At 46.8% G+C, this 15,895-nt stretch overlaps 1 long non-coding RNA gene across 2 annotated transcripts in view; it reads right to left on the bottom strand.

Annotated features, from left to right (window-relative positions):
* The window catches only part of LOC310884014, a 150,116-nt gene extending 135,500 nt beyond the window's left edge, over positions 1 to 14,616 (bottom strand). The window contains exons 1-2 of one of the 2 annotated variants that reach the window (XR_014573980.1): positions 14,443 to 14,616; positions 11,339 to 11,450 (exon numbers count right to left, since the gene is read on the bottom strand). This is a non-coding gene — a long non-coding RNA (uncharacterized lncRNA). The remainder of the gene's footprint in view (positions 1 to 11,338; positions 11,451 to 14,442) is intronic. The other variant, XR_014573981.1, reaches the window with a different exon arrangement.
* Positions 14,617 to 15,895: the final 1,279 nt, after the last annotated feature.

The raw sequence follows: 15,895 nt of genomic DNA, 5'->3' as shown, positions 1-15,895 counted from the left end.
GCCCCATCCGTCCCACCCGCCCCATGGCAGCCTTTCAGGGACAGGTCCTGAGCAGTGCCAAGCACCAGCTCCATGGCTCTGCGGGGTGCTTGGCTGTGCTGGGGGAGGTGCTGAGCCCCCCAGGATTGGGCCCTGCCAAAAGATTGGGGGCAACAGCGGTAGCACTAGCAACAGGGAGACAAAAGTCAATTGTTCGGCAACAATTGGGAGGGAGGGAGCCCTGCAGTCCCTCCAAGCTGCGTGATTTATGGCTTGCAATAATATGTTTTGGAGCACCGCAACCCAGAGTGCTGTGCGGCGTGACCTGTAAAAATAAGTCTATTAACCCTAATCAATCTCCCATTATCCACCCTCGTCCGCAATTTAGCCAGCAAAGGAGTCGTCAAGGCCTCTCAACTCGGTTTGAACTAATCCCATTGTCTTCCCTAATCAGGGGCCATGAAAGCAGAGCGGCTTCTCCGCAGCGCAAAATTATCGCTCAGTGTTTTTTTTATTTTTATTTTTTTTTAAACGGGGTTGGGTAAAGGGGGGCGCTCTCCTCTTCTCTCCTCTTTCATCTTTTAATGAGAAAAATGGAGAAATGTTTTCGTTGGAATTGCCAGGGCTAATTGAAGCCCCGGGGCTGTGGTCAGAACAAGGGGCCAGCGGGTATCAGTTCCCAGGGCAGAGGTGCAGCAGTAGGTGAACAGCTCTGACCAAACTTCCCCTTGTAATTAGTATGAGCATTTATCTGGATTAAGTGGTCTATTACAGAAGCTAATTATGAAGTTGATCGGGGGTTGGATGCAGTCCGGAGGGGAGAGGCAGCCCCAGCCTTGGGAGGACAAAGGGACCAAGCGCAGCGTTGGAGGACCCAATGGGAGCGGGTTCCACTGAAAACATTGCTTGAATCTGGACCAGAAAAACCAGGAATACAAAGCCTCTTTCTGAGTTTTCTTTTTTCTTTCCTTCCCACCCCTTTCCCTCTGCCAAACTTTAAAATAAATAAATAAAGCTGGAGGTCCTATCAAACTGTCAGTGCCCCCAAATAGCAGTAAATCAGGAAACGCTACAATGTCCCCTGTTGGTCCCTTGTACAGCAGGGGAGTGCTCAGCCATAATAAATGTGCACCATGGTGAAACATCCACTAATTTAGTCCAGTAGCAAATTAATTTTCTTTTACTCTATTATATTAATCAAAACGGAAAAGAAAGAGGGAATGTTATCTTGCTAGAACTGAAAACAATTCCCACAAAATTCCACCCTTTCAGCATGAATTAGAGCAGGGGCAAACCCCCCACAGGGCTCCAGCAGATCTTTCAGGATTGATTATTACATTCACTAACGGTTCAGCATTTCCTCATAAAATTAAATTTCTCAAACCCCTGTCCTGTGAGTGCACAGACCCATTGTCACCTCCCAGTGTCCCCCAGGGACAGAGATGAGACCACAGGGCTTCAGGGGGTTTTGATTTCAAGGGCACATAAAAAAAATAAAACTTCAGTGGGCTCTGGACAGAGGGAGGCAGTTTCCAACCACCACTTTTTTGGACTGAAGGCATCCCCATAAAACTGAGGATGAAATGGTTCCTGACCCAAACATCTCCCCCGCTCCAGCACACTGGTGGAGGGGTTGCATCAGAGCTGTGGACCAGCACAGATTACTGCACAGAGCAAGGGGGGGAAGCATCCTATGCACACAGACACGTGTGTACTGCAGACAGGCTTTGATGTATGAAGGCTCCCAGTTAGAAAGACAAATGGATACAGCTGATCTTGGTAATGCTGTCCCACCAAAAGGATTAAGCTTGAAGCAAGTCAGCTAGAGCTCACAAAAGTCTGAGGGCCCATGTTAATCAGTGCACAATCATCTCTGCTGGGATCAGGGCATTTAGCAGCAGGCCCCCAGGTGACTGCTCAGCATGAGAGATCATACCCATTGATGGAGCTGGGGACACAGGGGCTCTCCAGGAGTGACAGAGGAGAGCAGGTCTGGCCCATGTATACCCACAGCCCCATACATGCTTTGTTTTATACATATAATTATCCATACATCCCTACCTATATCTGCCTATGCAGTGTGCTCAGCATGTGGGTCAAAAGAGAGGAAGCACCAACATAGTCTCTAGAAGGGGTGTTGAAGATGCTGTGTTATGAATTGAGTATGTTATTAGATTTATTTAACGAATGAAGATCCTGATGTGTTATTTACACGATGTCTTTGGAGATAAAGCTCTATCTCATGGGCTGCCATGGGAAATTTGCCACGCCAAGGCCTTGAGGAAAAAGCATTCATTTTTTTTTATGGTGTCTGTTAGGGAGGGAAATTAATGCTATGAAGGCAGTGATAATTTGCTGCTTTATAGGACTGAATTATCACCCTGTCAGCACTGAGACGAAAACCCTGAGCCATGAACAAACGCACCTTTACACCTAAAGCTGGCTGGAGCAGCTATGGTGAGCTCTCATCACTGCGTCAGCTCCATTGTTCCAGTAATTAATTCTGAAGGCTCGTGGATTTCACCTTGTCCTTTCACTTGCTGGGCATGCCTTCATTTGGCATTTCGCTATTCCAAGCTCCTTCTCCAGGCTCATAAATCACACGCAAAGCCTTCCTGAGAACAGAAAGGGGATCTGTTCTCTTCTTGATACACACGCACAGCTTCCCAGAGACTTAACGCGAGTTTGGCACGTGCACAGGAGAGGTGGCTGCACCCCGTGGACACAGTCACTGAGATAGAAAAATAATTGCAAGAGAAACAACTGCCCAAAAAACAGGAGTACTGTGTCTCTGGATCAAATGTGTTATGCTAAATAAAGCAATTTTATAATATGGCATTATTTCTTCTGTGGAAGAAAGAAGGTGGAGTCCTTACCTATGCTCTACCTTTCCTTGCCCCATTTCTTACTGTCACTTCTCCCCACCACATTTACTGACTGGATTTTTCTAATTGCTCCCAGATGTTGAAGAAAGCTCTCTTGCCCTGTAACCATGCTGGGTTCTAAGGGACATGGAATGAGAGATGGGACAGTGAAGGACTCCCATCAGTGAGGTTGTGGGCCTCAATCCTCCTCTTTCGCAGATTGAGCATCCCTACTGACGGACTTCTGCATCACCTCAGGTCTTCTGGACTTCTACTCTGAATGTTTTCTATGAAAAGGTATGGATTATATCTTTAGCACAGGGCACATCCTTCCTTCCTTCAGAAATAAATACAGCTGCTGTTGGTTCCTCTGAAACACAGGGCTCTGGGAAAGAGCTTCTCTGCTTCCTTCAGCATGGGCTCCAGGCTGTGTCACCCCAGAGAGCAGATGGGGGACAAACTGAGTCCACTTTGTGCAAGGAGGCTGAGCTGATAATTGTCTATGAGATCGAGAATACAGGCAAATCACCCAAGTGCTTGCTCTCAGCATCCTCCAAATTACTTACCATTAGAGAAGTACACAGAGGGGCAATCAGTTTTGCTCTTCTGTCAAGAAACAAGGTATGACAAAACGCCTGGGAGCTTCCACACTGCACAGGGACCATGCTGGCCGAGGACAAGGCATTCCCATGCCAGCATTCATTCACTGTTTTCTGTGTCCACGTACGATCCCAGCAGCTCAGCCACCCCCTGGTGCTGGGATTTTCCAGCCGTCGGTATTGGCCTGATGCTGCTCCCTCGGCAGGTAGGCAGCTGGATGCACGGTGTGTACTTTGGCTGATGGCACCTTCAGCAGCAAAAAGATATTTTCCGTGCACAGGCAGAGAAGGCAGCCCAGAACTGTTGCTCAGCTTGTTTTCCAGGAGCCAGGACACCTCCCTGTAGCTGTGCTGTTCTGAGGAGCCACCAGCTCTGATAGAGTGAGCTGGAGCTGATCAAACACTTTCCGATGACCTGAGTTGCACCTTTTCCCCATCCCCCAAGTGCTCATTCATCAAAAATGCAAATTTTTCTAAACTTTGCCAATTGCAACAAGCCAGGCAGCATTTTAAAAAAGGACAGTTTTGACATTTGAGTTGCAGGGTGCTTCACTCAGCACAACTAAATCTCAGACATTTCAGGGAGCTGTACAGCAAATGGCTATAAAAAAATATTTAGACCTATGAAATATTTTGTATCGATGCATTTTATTGTGATAAGCTATTTTTTGTGTTTCAGGATTTGAATGTTATGTGCCCATTTGGAACTGGAGTCCTTTTCAAACCCCTGGGAATTCCTGCGGGGGAAAAAAAAATATCTTCTACCCAACCCTGGCAGCAAGGGGGGGGGATTTCAAAATGACCATGGAATTGAGGGAATGGCTACCCACTGCTCAAGACCATGGGACAATCGCACTTCATTCATCAATATTTGCAAAAAGCTCTGGTATCCCCAGATTCACACAGCTCTGGATGGGTCATGGGTAATTATTCGTATAAAAAGAACCAGTGGGACAATGTTGTTCAGCCCTGAAGTCACTGAAAGACGTTAGTGAGTTTGGCTTCTAGGGTGGTAGAGAGGGAGTGTGAAAGCCAATTATACAGCCTGGATTGTCCCTGAGTAGTTTCCATCATTCCCATTTGGCTTTTATTTGTTCTGTAGGAAACCCGATTATAAATGAGAACCGGGCAGCCTTCAAACACATTTTTAGACGGCCTGCCTCCACCAACAGGAGGAAAGTCAGTAATTTATTTGCGCGCCTGGTAACTATGATATCACTTACGATGTGCAATCCTTTTCTCCATACTGTACCTCTAAAATGGCCTTGCTTTAGAAGGATTACCATACAAAACAGGCATTTCATAGCAAAAAAAAAAAAAACCGTCTGCATAGACAGGCATTGCCCCAAACACAGGAAGCAACCCCCTCTATCAGTGCTAATCTCTGCCCCATCCCTATGCATAACCTAACAGCCATAGAAAACAGGCGTACACTAAATGCTAAACAAGTTGGCTGTACAACACTGCATTAACCCACTCTGCACACTTTAGTCTCTCAACGATTACTGCATCGACTGAATGTAGCACACAGAGGCAAATGTAGCTCTTCAGGGAGGCGTTGGGTTTAATATCTCAGTCCCTGCAAAGTCACTGGCAAGTTTTCCAAAAACTTCAACAGGATAGTATTTATCGTTAATCCTTATTTCACCAGAGTATGAAAGTAGTCATATTGCTCTCATAGTCACATCTGCAAAGCTAACAGAAACCCCAGGTAGGCATCAGATATGAGAAGCCAGCTGGGTAAAACCATCCGAGCCCTACATCATCACTTCTCTGTCCATCTTTTATTTCAGCAGCTGGATCCCACTGTACCGTGACACCAAGGAATCCCCATGTGTCCCGGAAGAAGCTCAAGAAAAAAGGAAAAAGCAGTTGCTGCTCCATGAGCAGGCCAAGGTCTGACTATCCTTCAGCTGCACGTCCCATTCATCATCCCTCCCTGCCCAGCCCAATGTTCACACACTATCTGGTCACCTTTCATGCAGGAAGAAATAAAACAGCATCCCAGAGAACAAGAAAACTGTGATCAGAGGGGGTTATCTGGACAGCAAACACCGCCTCCATCCATCACAAAGATGAGAATAACTCTGACACTGTCATGGGGCTGCTGGGACTTTGGAGGCTGCTCTGCAGGGCAGCAGTGGCTCTGCACAGCTGTGGCACCCGGCAAATGCCCAGGCACGCAGAAATCTGTGCTTTGTGTTTCCATGTGCTCTTTGTGGACTGAACATTGATTTGTCTGTAATACAGCACTGCAGTCCTTAAACTTGTATTCTCCTTTTCACTGTTGGATTTTAAAAGCATTTGCAAGTGCTACGGACTGTCATGACCTTTTGCAGAGCTAATCAGCTTTTCATATATCAGACTCTGAAACTAATGCACAATTACAAGACATGCAACCCAGATGATCCCTCGCCAACCTGCAAGGGCCCAACATTTCTTCAAATTGCTAGAGAAGTTCCTTCCCTGATGCTCAGGGCTGCCCTTGAAATGCAGAGTTTGTTCTTTGCTAGCGACACAGCTCCCATAGAGTGGGAGATTGACTGGAAAATGGCCTGGGTTCAGGGTAACAACAGCCCTGAGCATCGCTGCAACAGAATAATTCATCTTGGAGACATTTTTCCTTGTCAGAGTAAATGTAATTATGTATGTGATATAAAGGAATAGCTTCCTGAGTGGAGAAACCAGTTAAACCTGACCTGTGTCCCCAAGGACGAGTTTCCCTGTGAAAGTTCTGGTGTCTAACAAAGACTGAGCTTCTGCTGGCTCTCTCCTAGTAAGGCCACTGCTAGCGTCTCTCTCACATCTACCTGCTTGTTCTCACATGACAGGAAAAGCCCCCCATTCTCCAGACCCCCAACCTCTGACATACATTACACAGGAGATTACAATCGTCAATGGCTTCTGAAATTCCTGTGGGAAAGAGTTTGAAAGCCCTGATGTGCTTCCATGCTCCTCTCAGCTGCCCACTACCGAAAAAAAGTGGGGGAAAAAAGAAAAAGACATGATGAGTAGTATAACAGATTAGGCTGCCTGTACTGAACAGGGGATACAGAAGACTTGTATTTTGCTCTCCTTTTCGATTTAAGGCCCAGGATTTGGCTAGGAGACAGAATAGCTTGCTGCAAACCAAACAGAACGGGCTTCTGTCCAACAGGGCAGGCTTTAGATCAGGGCTGTCCAACACGTTGGGCAAGGATCCTGCCAGATTTCCAGCAAAGAAGCAAAAATCAATCAGCGCAAGACAAATTCTGCAACCTTGTCCAGCTCCAGCTAATGATACTGATCGAGTATGTGGACACTGAATGCCCCAATTGGAACCGCTTCCCACGCTTGCACAGCGTTCCCTCTCATCGCCTCGCGTGCTTTCTCCTACTCCCATCCCCTGCAGAGGCAGGACAGAGCATAAAGAACTCAACTCTCTCAGCCTGAAGGTGAGAGTTTAGGAGAGGAAAAATAGAAGAAATGCCTGCTCCTAATGTGTAATCAAAGACAGAAATGGGAAACCACCTCCAGCATAGCATGGCCGAGCCAGGGGTACCAAAAAAATAACAGTATCTGGTGCAAGCTCTCTTTCCATCTCCTCAGCTGCTCCACATAGGTACTGTGCAAGAAGTGTCCTGTAGGTTGGATTCCTGATGAGCGTGGGGATGGCTCAGTCCTGCACGAACACCATGGGAGCAGATATACCAGTGTCCTACCCCAACAGGGAAAAAAATTCAATGCAGACAATCTCTAATGGAGATTTCCTGAAATTCCTGGAGAAGAATAACTCATAGAAAGCTGGTGAACACTTACACAATAGAAATTCCTCAGCAACTCTTTATTCTTAGACATCACTACTTTCTGAAGATTTATGTCCAGATTTTCTGCCCCAGACACCTCTAGGTCTTTGCTGGAGCTGGCATCCCCTGTGCCAGCACAGGCTCATCCCTTGCTGCAGCAGGGTACCCATGGGGCATGCAGGCGACTGACTGAGAAACCAAAGCCCGAGTGGGGAGCACTGTGTGCTATTGAGCCAGCTGATGCTAACCACATGTGTAAATCCCAGCAAAAATGCTTATGACAATAACCTATTTGCTATAACTTGCTCCTCTGAGCTCTGAATGCTTCTTTGTCAATTCACTTTGTTTTTGGAGCCTGGCCTGACAGCCTGGGCAACTGGCTCAGAGCCTGCCTGTGGGCTGCGTTTTCTTTCACCAAAATCCCACCTACCCTGCTTTATATGTTTTTCCCCACCTTTGTCTGTTCTTTCAGGGGTTAAAAGATTCACTGGTAAACTTGTTCAAAATGCAGACCAGGAATCATCAGAATAGCAGTTCTTATCCTCTGTAACATTAATTTGATGCTAAACTCTGGCCAGGTTGCCTACAAGATTTTTTCTTTTTTCTTTTTCCTCCAGGCAGGAACACTTTCCCAAAATCTCCCCAGCCTCCTGTGGCTCAGGTCTAACAAAAAATTCACTTGCTATCCATAAACTGGAAGTGATGAAAACTATTTCCATCGGGAAGTTGTGTTGTGCAGGGCAGAGTGGAGGTACCAGTGTGCCTCACAGGTGCGTGCACCTTGCCAGCCTTCCTGGCACCAAACTACAGAAGGTCTGAGCTGCTACAGCACGTCTTCCCAACATCTTCAGTTTCTGCTTTTACCACTCAACAGGGCCAACAGCCAGTGACACTGGTGCCAAGAGGAGGAATGAAGAGGTGACACTGCCCTTCCACAGAGCATGGCCTTGCAAGGCTCACACCTGATGTTATCCTGGGGCTGTTATGGGGGTCCCTGGGGCTGAACCATCCAACACCTGCAGTGACATTACAGCTTGATGGATGGAGGGCTTTGTCTCTAACCATTTCCTCCACAGAGGAGGCTTCAGCTTTCTGCATGCCCAGCTCTAGTCACAGCCCTGCTCACACCAGCCAGGACATCTCATTGCACCTTTGGGGTGTCAGACAAGTTGAGAACTCAGGTATTTGTTTCTCTAGTCACTGCTGGGCATCTACATTTAAGAATTAACAAATCCAAGAAAAACCTGGGCCCAACCTGCAGCTGCTGTAAGTCAGCACACGCAGTATAAGTCACCACACAGCAACACAACACACTTATCACCTGATGATGTTACCAGGTAAGTTTAATTAGAAGGGTAGGATTTTATTAGCAGAAATGAAAGAGACATTTACCATTAGGTCTTTCTGGCTTCCAAATCCATCAACAACACCATGTGTACCTTGCTCTTAGATAAAGAGGCCAGACATCTGATGGACATTATCTGTCTGTTAAATAATGGTATCCTTTAGGGAAGGACCCACTGTGCAACATTGCCATGACCAGAGCCTTTGGGATGCAGGGACACAGTGAAAATTCAATTAAAGGACCTCTGTGAGTGTGGGAATACTTAATGCTGATCTGCCACAGACTATGCTAATTGCCTTGTTCAGGCCCAAAAATGCACCAGGTCTGCTCAGTAACACAGAACTGCACCCTTAAATTCCTAAGGGAGAAAGCACAGGGAACAGAGACATCCTAACCAACTGCATTCACCCTGGAGCATCTGAGTCAGGCAGCTCCTCCAGGTGATCAGCTAGCACCTGAACCAAAGCACATCGAAGGAAATAAGAGCTCTTCTGGAGACTTCAGGGAATTGACACAGGGTCACAAGGCAGCGATCCACATTAACCTGATTTTGCATGAATTATCTTCAGCTTGAAGGACTCATTGTCCTTCTTCCTCCTGTCTTTGGACTTGTTCCCTTCCCAAAGTGAGCTCAAATTGACTGAAGTCTCCAGAGGCTCTAAGAACATTGTTGACAGCTGTAGAGCCCAGGATGCCTACACAGACCCTTAAGAACCTGGAGCACTGTCCATATGGTTCAGTAATCATTCAAAGCCTTTGGCCAAGAGCTGCTGAATGGCTTTACCAGGAGCCACCTCCTGATGGTCCTGCATGCACAGGGTGGATGGTGACACCTTCCTTGACACCTTCGTACCACCACAGGTGACATTCAGGGGTGATTCCAGTGGTGGATACCAGACCTTTCACACCCAGTGCAGAGATGCTCGTGAACCAACCCTGCCACCAGAGACCTGGAGAATAGCTGTGGCCAGTTACTACCACCATGCACACTCAATGAGAAAGAACAGAGGAATATTTTACTTCTTTCTTTTCTGAAAATAAACCTGTATATGCATGCGAACACACAAAATTAGGGTCTGCTGAGACTGTTGACAAATTCTGACCCCACTTTTAAAGTCCTTGGTAGTTTAAAGAAATAGCTCCTTGGGCAACTGTAGGTTCTTGCATGTCATCTCAAAGCATAGATGACTGTGAAGAGATTTCCACAGGCTACTATGACATGGAGACACCTGATTATTACCAGAAGATGGTGGGATTTGGTCACATCACCATCTCTGGTGTCTGGGAACCTTCCTCTTTAGCAGCCTGCATGGAATCACTTTAAAGATGCAGCTTTTTTGCCCTCTCACACCTCATGGAAAAACCAGCAGGTACGTGGCACCTTTTTGCCTCCAGCTCTAAGCATCAATACAACTTGGGACCTTCATAGTCAGTTTTGCTGAGTTTGTTGCAAACCCAAAAGCTGTTCTGTCACACTCCTTTGCAAATCCCCAAAAGCATCTATTTACATCACCGACCTCCCAAACTTGCATGCACGTGCCTGAATCACTTTATAACCCAACTCAAGAGCCCCAGCCAGAAGAGAATCCTTCTTCCCTCTCCCACAGTCCCCTCTTTAAGCCCCAGCTCCGCTGGGACAGCCGTGGTTTGTCCTCCTGCCCTGCACGCTGCATTCAGCAGCCATCACATCACATTTCCAAAAGCATTGCTTATGACTACCACCACAGATTGAAACACGGAGGGAGAAAGAGGAAATTCAGGAGAGGCCAGAAAGTAAGGAATAATTTAGAACATTATGGAGATGAAAGAAATAATACAATTGGTTTAAAACCAGATGAGCTGCAAAGGGGAAACATTAACTGGCTAAGCCGTGAGCAAGTGAGGGCTGGGAGGATGGGAAGGTGAGTGCTGCTTGATATTGGAAGTGATTTAAATGGAGCAAGAAGGTAGCAGGGGCTGGGAGAGAAACTCATCCCTGAGCCAGGGCCCTTTAAGAGCAGCTGCAGTTGAAATGGAAGAATAAAGAGCGCAGCAGCTGAGGGCTGGAATAAGATTGATTTAAGACTAGATACAATTTAAAGGCAAGGCAGAGGTGGAAGCAGAGGCTGGAATGAAATCAATTTACACCAAGATGCGATTTAAACTGATGAACTCGGGATGTGAGAAGCAGGGTTGGGGGAAGGAAAGGGGGATGGGGAAGTTGCAGACATGCCTGGGGGCTGCCGGTGCTGGGGGACAAAGGGCTGGTCCCAAAAACCTGCACAGAGCCAAAGCGTGCTGCAGCCTGTGAGGGCTGCCTGCACTCGTGAACCTGAATAATCCTTAGGTACAGGGTTTGACCAATCCTAGCTGGTCTCGTGACACCTGAAGTGTTGCTTATCCTAAACTGCGATTATCATTTAATAGTGATCCAGGGCCCTAAACACTTCTGTGTCAGGGATGGGCAAACTTGGGCAAGCAACCAAGAGAGCTACCTCCAAATGAGCCAGGCACCGAGGGACAGGTTCCAGAGCTCCCTAAATCCATTTCTAAAATTGGGGGTTTTGACAGAATCTTTCTCAACTGTTCTTAAGTTAGAACTCAACTGGACACATTTTCAAAGACTCAGTTTTGAGATTTCCTTTAAAGACAAAGAAGTGTGCACCCACTATGAAGGAGCTGATTCGCCACTTATTTCTACTCACTGTTGCTATATCTATACTATAGGTTGTTCATAGGAAGAGAAATGCCAGAAAGATTGAATTCAAACAAAATTTACTGGCTTACCAGGCACACTGAATAAAAGCCAGCAATTCAAATAGAAGATCCACTGTTTCTCCCATGCTGCTGAGATGTGGCTTCTGCAGGTACAAAAAGGTCTCCAGCCTCCTTGGAGGGTCTGTGGGTAGCAAGCATTCAAGTGAGAGGCAGCTTGTGCCAACAAGCCTCAAGGATAAGGGCAACATCCAGCACCCCTAGAGGTTTTTGTGTTATTTGAATCAAAATATCTTTAGAAGTGTCAGTGGATTTGTGAGGGAACCTGGGCTTCAGCAGGATGAAGGCCATAGTTATGCTGGGTTAAATGGCATTGCTTAAAAATTCAACTCAGCCTTGTGCAGCACCATAAATCAGGGAAGTGCCACTGAAATCTGTGTTGGCGCAGAGACACGGAGGGAGACTGACTGGAAACAGGTACTGGATGTGGAACAGCAGAATGCACCCTGGGATGGCATGGCCACGGCTCCAGCAAGGAGGAGAGACCTGAGTGTCCTTGTTCTGCCCTTCCCATGACACTACAAGGGCTTTTCCCTGTTGGAGGAGAGATAAAACACCCGATCCTACTCATGCTTACATGGGTGCACATCAGGAGCAGCCTCACCTTCAGGTCAATCGAGAATGAGACTTGGAAAATACACTGTGCTACCCAGTTGTGCCAGAATGTCTGTGGGTTAGTACTTTCCACTCCTGCTCACATTTAGGAGGGGGGAAAGGAGGAACATGTGTTTCCATCCTCATCTCCCATGAGAATTTTTCATTTTTTAGAGAACACTGCAGACTTTTCCTTTCTAGTTATTATTGATTTTCTTTTTTTGATGGGGTTGTAACAGCTCCAGGGTGGCAAAAGGGGAGCTATGCATGACAGAATAATTGCTGTACCTTAGAAGGTCCCTTCTGCAGCGCATGCCTGCAAGCAGGAAGCAGCGTGGGTGTGCAATGTACAGGCGATGCCCTATAAATAAAGCAAGGGATTGCCTGAAGGAAGAACAGGGAACAACAAAGGCTCCACAGAACAAAGTGGCTGCAGAACATAACGTGCTAAACCTGAAAGTCAACAGGGAATGGACTAGATGTGAAAAGAAAATAAAGACAAAGAAAGCCTAATACCTTAGGGAGGGGAGATGTTTACATTGTTAAGTCTTTTATGGAAGCAGAAAAATCTATTTTAAATGAAGGCAGGAATAATTACTGGTCCAACTAAATGCTCGCTGGGCAATCTGGATGTAGTTCAGGAAGAGCAGCGGATGCTGGATGTTATTCTTGTCAAGAAATAAATTTATTCAGTTTATGTGCATTTCAACAAGGAACACCCAGACTAAATGAATGGATTGGTGGCGACGAGTGGGGGGACACCACCGCACAAGGACTGTATGCTATGAACTCCATCCCCTAAATTACTGGAGGTTTGGGGACCCTGGTAATAAGAGACATTTTCTCTTACCTCTGTGTTATTCACTGTGATTTGGATCTGGCGAACAGACTGGACAGCTTTTGGGTGAACAATGAAGGGGGTCGTGAGCAGACATTTCATTGCTGACACATTCATGGGTCAATGTACACGTGAGCAAGGCAGCCTCGGGGTGAGGCACATGCCGTAGGTTGGCACGTGAGAGTCAGGACATGAGAAAGGGAAGGGCCACCCCTGCAGGAAGACCACCTGGGGTCATGCCAAATTGTCTGAAAGGTGCTGGACAGGGGGCAAGGAAAACCAAGGACTGGGAAGAAGATGGGCACAGCACACAAGAGCTACAGGCATGATGTTGAGTTGGAGTTCCCACAACATGGTGAAGCGTAAGGGATTTCGTGAGATGCTTCAATGGGAGCCTGATGCCTCAGGTAGCTTTTTTTAGTCAACTGAAAGCCAACTAATACCACCCTCCCCACAACCCCCTCCTGAGGAATAAGAACGCAGCTGGATACATCTTGCTTGTCTGTGACATTGGACTCTTAAATGTCTTAGCAGTGATGTGGGTGGAAACATAAAACCAAGGCAGTGAGAGTGCTACTTCTTTGTCTTTGCAGTTCATCAGCTGAGAAAAGGAGCTCTCACTATCCAGAGCCCACCTCTCAGGCGAGGAAAGCAGTATACATCTTGTAGAGGGCAAAAAGGTGCATCAGAGGGTCGGTGACCTTGGACTCTTCAAGCCCTGCTGCTGCACAGTGCTGGGTAAAGGATCCCCAGAAAGATTCTCCCATGCTCACTTCCCACCAACTCCCAAAGGACAGGAAATCACTTTACTTTAAAAATACTTTTACTTTGCCCACTGTCCCAACCTCCCCCAAAAAGAGGTATTTCAGGTCTTTGCAGGCAGGAGGGCAATAAAGGGAAGCCAGCAATCTGCAGAGGGTTCAGCAACCATGCCCGAAACACGCTCAAAGGGGGTGTGGGTGCATCAGCACATGTGCATAAATACCCCCTGTTCACCACATCCCACCCCCAGTAAATCCATCACCAACCCACAAAGTCACCGCGCCACTGAGTCTCATAGTCTAGACTAAACAGAAAAAAAAAAAACACACGGAGGAGCTGAGCCCTGTGCACTTCCCAGAGGATTAGCTGGCTGCGCAGCGGTGAGGTTTGAGCTAAGGCAGATATACGGAGTGCGGCGCGAACGGCCGGCGTCAGCGTGCAGAGCCCTGCCAGCTCCCTGTGGGACTGGGTTCGAGCACATTCCTCAGAGCAGGGCCTTGCTTTCACAGGTTCTGGGACCAACATCCCTGCAGGGTGTGTGTGCATGTGCGTCCTCATCCTATCACCCAGGTTGGAAACACAGCCACCACTGCCCTGTGCACAGGGCAACTGCACATAGACCTGGGTGACAGCTTCTACATCAAGTTATTTCAATACAAATAAATAAATACAGGATCCTTCTTTTTTTTAAACACTTTCAAAATAAGCTGTGTTGATTTTTCAGTCCCTACCAACTTTTCAGTGCCACATCTATTTACCTTACTTTTAAAAATGCATTTAACAAATTCAACAGTAACATTAGAGTCTCTCTGTGCTTCATAACCCACCCCCATAGAAGTACATTCATAAACCAAGCATTTTCTGCTAAATGTGAATCCTTTCAAATTCTTGGGAGACAGGAAAATAAAAGTAAAGGAATTACCTCACTCACTGGGAAACAGGGATCAGTTCTTCTCTCTCTAGCAGGTCTAACAAGCTGCTACCACCTTCTTCTCAACCAAACTGAAAAAGAGGCCAATATGCCTTAAGGTGGGAGCTTTTCACCATGGTTCCCATGTCCCACAGGCAGCGGTAGATAGCCTGCAGCTGCTCCACAGCAGCCTTGCCCCCCCAGGTGGCTTCATTTGGAAGACTGAATGATGAAGGCCATGCAGTTACCTGCAACAAGTGCTGGGGGCTGACTGCATAAGGACATTTCAGGTGTTTCCCATGTTTGCTGGTGATTAGTAGATCAAACATTTAGTACCAGGCTGTGGAGAGGGACCAGGCAGCCCCAAGCACATCTGGAAGTGATTAAGCCCCAGCTTTGGGCTGTCCCAGCCTGGTTCTGGGTCTCAGGGGAGCTGCCATTCATTAGCACCTGGCTGGATTGGGGTCCTCACCATTAACCAGGTCTGGGGTCAAGCCCATCACGTTCAGGACTTGCCTCAAGCCTCAGCCCAGCTCTCTGGACTTTTTAAACTCACCCTAAAATCATCACTCTTGGGCAGGTCACAAATCATAGGTTTAATGTGTAAGGCAACCACCTCTGTCTTTCCACAGGGGTCCAGCAGAGTTGCCCCCAGATTCCCACCCGTGTGCGAACATCAGCACCATGCAGAGGAGTCCCCCTGCCTCGCGTCCCTTTTCTCAGCTAGCAAATGCAAAGCAGTTTTCTTGTCCCTTGTCGTTAGCTTGATTTTGAACAGGCTGAGAATGAAAGAAAACCAGACATTTCCAGTACTTTTAAGCTCCATTTGGTCTGATTAAAGAAGTCTTAAAAAAAAAAAAAAGAGAGAGAGAGAGAGAAAGGAGGGGGAAAGCAATAACTTTTTAAAACTTGTCCTGAATGCAAAGGAAAATGGAGTCCACTGTATGAGTAATTCAGGATTAATTGTAGACTTACGTTATTCATGCTTTGCTGGTTGGGGGAAAGAACAAGCACTCTTGAAGTCATTAAAGAAAGTCCTAGTAAAATATTACTTAGCTGATGTGTGTAGTCTTATTGGCCCTTAAGGGAACGCGTGCGGCAGAAATGTCCAATTTATAGCTCAGGGTCTGTCTATAAATATGTAGTCCAAAGCTACCACTCTTTGTAGATACAAGGAGGGGGGAAATGTTTATCTGCAGGATATTATGGCTAACCTAAGACCATGTTTCAGGAAAGCATCGCTACTCAGGAAAGCACGGGGCACATAATTAATGCAAAGTCATTGAGATTGAGACAAGCCTTCAGATCACAAGCAGTTTCTTTCTTGCCCAGCAACTGCTTATTTGCCTGTGTGATATGTGAAGTCATGCTTAGTTTTCTAAAGAAAAATGATTGAAAGATGTCTGAAAGTCATATTGCTACAAGCTCAGCTATGGGGCAGCATCATGGCACTCCCTCCTGGGAG

This window comes from Anser anser (assembly GCF_964211835.1).
Source record: "Anser anser genome assembly, chromosome: 19".
In the NCBI taxonomy this organism is placed as follows: domain Eukaryota; kingdom Metazoa; phylum Chordata; class Aves; order Anseriformes; family Anatidae; genus Anser; species Anser anser.
The sequence above is the reverse complement of the archived record's forward strand: the minus strand, read 5'-3'. Positions and strand labels throughout refer to the sequence as shown.